Here is a 5,000-nt window from a genome sequence, read left to right as displayed (position 1 = left end):
TCAGATTTTTTCAAAGTTATGGTATCTTTTAAATGAAAAGGACTGCTGCAATTTGCAGAACTTTAGGTTAGGTTAGGTTAAGTTTGGTTAGGTTAGGTTAGGTTAATATATCTAGTATATTTATATATTAGTATATTTAGTATATTAAAGTATAATTCATATATTTTATTTAGTATATTTTATGATGTATATTTATATGAAATATATCTTATAATTCAAATGAGGTTCAGGGTATACAATAAGCTAGTACTTTATATTCATATATAGAAAGTGGCTCAATGAAGTCATCGACCATCCATATTCTGCTTGGAATTTCAACCTGCTCAGACACCCTTACCCCTATAGTCCTGGGATTGAGACTGAAATTTTTCCTCTTTTTTTGGGGGGGGGGGGCTGCAGTATATTTTTCCAAATTTCTGACTAGCGGGCCTTTTGACTGGTGGGCTTCCTGACTACAGAAGCATTTGTGTGTGTGTGTGTATGTGTGTATGTGTGTGTGTGAATGGGGGTGTGCGTGCGTGCGTGCGTGCGTGTGCGAAATGAGCTATTGATACTGTTCATTTTCAGCCACCTTTATGTATATTACCCCCACTCCTTGACCGCACACTACCACTATTGCCACATAATCCACAGCTCACCACTCGGAGGGTCAGATAGATAAATGGATAAACTGAATAAATCTCTAAACCTTTCGTCACTTGAGGGAGGGGATTAACCTCAGTTATATCTGTCTATATACCAAGGGTTTTTTCCTCTCTTACCAGGGATGTAGCCAAAGTCAAAAGGCACATATCTATTTCCACCCATTTCATCCCCACCCATTCCACTCCCACCCATTCCACTCCCACCTATTCCACTCCCACCCACAACCCTTTCCTCCCTCTCATCCTAGCACCTCATGGATGACGGGTCAGCTGATTGGAATAAGATAAATGTCATAGTTATAAAACGCAGCGAGAGGGGAGTTCCTCCAATTGATAGAATCGCCTGGCGATAGATAAAATGAATACTAAAACGTAAATCGTAGTGAGGAGAAATATTAACTCAATTAAATAAAGACATTTGCATGGCAGGTTCACCTTGTTCCCAAGAATGGTTTTGCCACTGGGAGAAAACATGATGTATAAAAGCACCAAACTCGTGTGTCGACTCCATTAGTCATACAAAGACTATCTTCCAATTACATTATTTTGTCTTTGTTTATGTACGACATTACGTCATTACAACCATACGTCATCTGCACGAATACTCCCTTACCGCTGGCCAACGACTCTCTATCGTAGGGTAGATCTTGCCACGTTTGTACTCTTTGTCATGTATGTAGTACTATACACAAAGATATACCATTTTACAGTCATTGTATTTTTCGTGCAAGTATGTGTGTATGCTTTGGATGTATACATATGTGAATATCTGTATATGTACTGGTCTTTGAATATCCGCAATTTTTTGTTAGTGTAAGTTGCTGTATGGACACCTACACCTGAATGGCATGAGAATGTAGCCTACAGGTATGGTACCATCTCGATTGGGACATTCAGAAAATTGTTCTGGCTAGCTTTTGGTTATTTTTTTTTTTTTCATTTAATGAAGAATACCAAGAACCAGAGTGGCCAATACGCGTGGATTCTTGACCAAGTGCATATGCTTTGGGCTTTCATTTCCATGGAAATTATCATTTAACATCTCATACATGCCTCTTAGTGTTTTTTTCATGCCCCCACGTATACAACGAAGTCACTCAATGTACATGTCTTTATGCACAACTGCCACCATTTGTATGCAGAGCCTGTCTTCGTGTTGTTTGAGTGATTTGGCAACAAGGAAATCCCGTGCGCGTGAAGTAAAAGAAATACACTCGGCTTTAGGTACCTCCTCATTGTAGATCGCTTTACCACTTTACTATTAGCCTTTATTGGTACTATAGTAGCAAATCACTCAAACGTCACCAAGCAAAGCATCGAGTGGAAGGAGAGTAAACTGTATACGGGTTTGATGTGGTTGTGTAAGAGCAGGCGAGCGGGTGAGCAAGAGAAATATTAATAAAGGTTTCCCTCTTCCTTTCCATGAGGAAGGACGGAAGCCTTGCTGTGTATGTTTGTGTGTGTGTATGTGTTCATGGTGTGTGTGTGTGTATGTGTGTGTGTGTGTGTGTGTGTGTGCGCGCGCGTGCGAGGGCACGTATGCGTGTATATTTCTCTGAAGTAATACGCTTCTCGTTTTCTTTCAATAAGTGCCCTCGACTTCAAAGTGAAAATATAAGATACGGTACCACAATTACTGTTTACATTGATATAATGTGATATGTAGCTGCAAATGATTTATTTGTATGGAAATGATATTCGTATGAATCTCCTTTGAACTCTGCCGCCGCTCTCCTTTTAGCTCTTACACTGTTTTCCTCCCTTTCTGGGAAATTCCTATTTTCTTAGTGTGTGAATATGTGCGTGCGCACGTGTGTGTGTGCGTGTGTGTATGTGTGTGTGTGTGTGTGTGTGTGTGTGTGCGCGTGTGTGTGTGTGTGTGCGCGCACGCACGCATTTTTCTTCTCCATTTTCTGCCTGTTCGCCCATCTATGGGTCTGTCTATCAGTCCTCCTGTCTACCTCCGTCTTTATCGGTATGCCTGCCCGTCTCTTGGTATGCGTGCGCGCATGCGTGTGTGTTCGCACGTGTTTCGGATGATTTAGTGGCGTGGAAAGTTACTTTGGGCGTGGTCTCTTGTGTGTCTATGTTTACAAGCGTTTGTGTCTATATATATACTGGTACCTACGTGTCTGTGTATTCCCTTTAGTGAAAACATACATTTATGAGCATGTACACACACATGTCATTGAAGATATTATGGGAATACTTTTAGTTTTTACGAGTCATAATTCTTTTTTTTTTCACATGAATGAAGAGATGAGAACCTGCCAGATTGTAGTTGCCTCTCTTTCACACTGATGCGAACTCCTGTGTAAGAACGGAACTTGAGATCTCTTGGGTACCACAATATCACCAAGAAGCCCTTCCCCCGTCATTCGTCTCTCGTTACTACCCACCACTTTCTCCCCCCCCCCCGTATTTCTACCTACCCTCACCCTAATTCCACCCCACCCCTGCACTTTTTACATCGCAACACCACGTGTCCAACCTCCCTGCCTGCTTGTCTGCAAGCACACGTAGTTGCAATGTCACTGTCCACACACACACACTACCCCTCCCCTCGTTCTACACCCTGCGATCCACGCACCCACGCACGCACACACACACACACACACACACACACACACACACACACACACACACACACACACACACACACACACACACACACACACACACACACACGCACACGCGCACGCACACACACACACACACACACACACACACACACACACACACACACACACACACACACACACACACACACACACACACACACACACACACACACACACACACACACACACACTCTCTCTCTCTCTCTCTCTCTCTCTCTCTCTCTCTCTCTCTCTCTCTCTCTCTCTCTCTCTCTCTCTCTTTTTTTGCCATGGACAGAACGCAAGTGAGCGAGCGCCAGTCCGCGTACACCTACAAAGCTTACATCCAAATACATTCTTAGTGCTTAACCCGTCCAGGGCCACTGTATCGAATTTGGACCATTCAGGAATTTTGTTGTGGCTAACGCCAGGATTTTTTTTTTTTTGCATGACATGCATATACAATGTACCAAGATCGCAATTCCTTTTGTATAGGAAGTGGTGTATAGTGACTGAGACAGCGTGGAGCCACACCGGAAGATCTCACTCTATTCCTCCTGTCTCAGTACCTCATGGTAGATGTCAAAAATGTTGATTTAGTATAGAGAAACCCCTGAACATAAAAGGATTACATATTTTTTACAGTGTGTATGCATTATATTGTGATTCATGTTTTCTCCGAAATACAATATAGATTTTTATTATTCTTTTTCTTTTCTTATCTTGCAGATCCCTTTGCCAGGCCTCTAAACATCGTTTCGGTAAGTCTTCGAAGTTTTACTTCCAAGTCCGAACTCTTTCGGTACTGGGTGAGTTTCGGCAGCTTAGCTGCTTCCTTTTCCCATCCAGTATACTCTCGGACTTTATACTATATATATATACTTTTCCATTGACTAACGCTACGTGATTTTAATCAGCTGAGAAGACGGGCTTGGAGCAGGTCTCGATGGGTTATAGCCCTTTCGACCTGATCCCTACTGAATAAAATTATCTGACGTCAAATGATAAAAAAAAATCTATAGAATAAGTATCCCACCATGCCTGGCGTCCCTCCCACGGGTGAGTGAAAATCGTCTGATGTGAGCCTGAACAAAATGAGTAAAGTGCACCATAAGGCCGAAGAGAATAATCGAAACACGCCCGGAGTCCCGTCCTCACTGAATGGAATCATGTGTCCTTAACCAGGAAAAAACGATCTGTCAAGGGCAAGATGATGACGGGGGAAGGGGAAGGGAAAGGGGTAACCTCTCTGTGTGGTTCTTTCCTTAGATCTCACCCTTTGTAGATTTCAGCCAATAGACAGACCTCCATCTTTGAACGTGGCCGACTCCTTCCCTGGAAGACCTAAGGTCACCCGGCGCCCTAGGGCCCCGGTGGATGGAGGTAAAGAACACTATGGCCTGTTCTGTGAGGTCATTGTTCTCCAATAAAGAAATAACATGATCTATGACGTCATATCATTTTGTTTATTTTTCCGTTAAGGAAAAGCATCATCCTATACAATGACGCCATATTCTTTAAGTCACATGACAAGTGAAAAGGAAAGCATAATAGCTTATGATGTTATATCTATAACGTCATTTTTCGTCTTGGCAAAAGATGACACCATATACTAATGACGTCATAATGTTACCATATTTTCTTTTCGGGTAAAAAAGTGACTTCACAGAGACTCCTGAAGAAGCCGGCCGGCTCGACAAACGACCTTAAATAGGTGGTTAAGGTTAGAAGAGGTTTAGCGGAATTTAACTAGTTT

At 42.4% G+C, this 5,000-nt stretch overlaps 1 protein-coding gene across 4 annotated transcripts in view; it reads left to right on the top strand.

Moving 5' to 3' along the window:
• Axn (protein axin) overlaps positions 1-5,000 on the top strand; it is a 219,550-nt gene that overhangs the window by 86,452 nt on the left and 128,098 nt on the right. For all 4 annotated transcript variants that reach the window (XM_076207947.1, XM_076207939.1, XM_076207892.1 and 1 more), the window contains exon 3: positions 3,974-4,005. The gene's annotated coding sequence lies outside the window, so the exon portion shown is untranslated. The remainder of the gene's footprint in view (positions 1-3,973; positions 4,006-5,000) is intronic.

Source organism: Oratosquilla oratoria, chromosome 2 (assembly GCF_046742065.1).
Source record: "Oratosquilla oratoria isolate Oo_2021 chromosome 2, ASM4674206v1, whole genome shotgun sequence".
NCBI classification, from domain to species: Eukaryota; Metazoa; Arthropoda; class Malacostraca; order Stomatopoda; family Squillidae; genus Oratosquilla; species Oratosquilla oratoria.
This window is presented reverse-complemented; position numbering and strand designations above follow the sequence as displayed.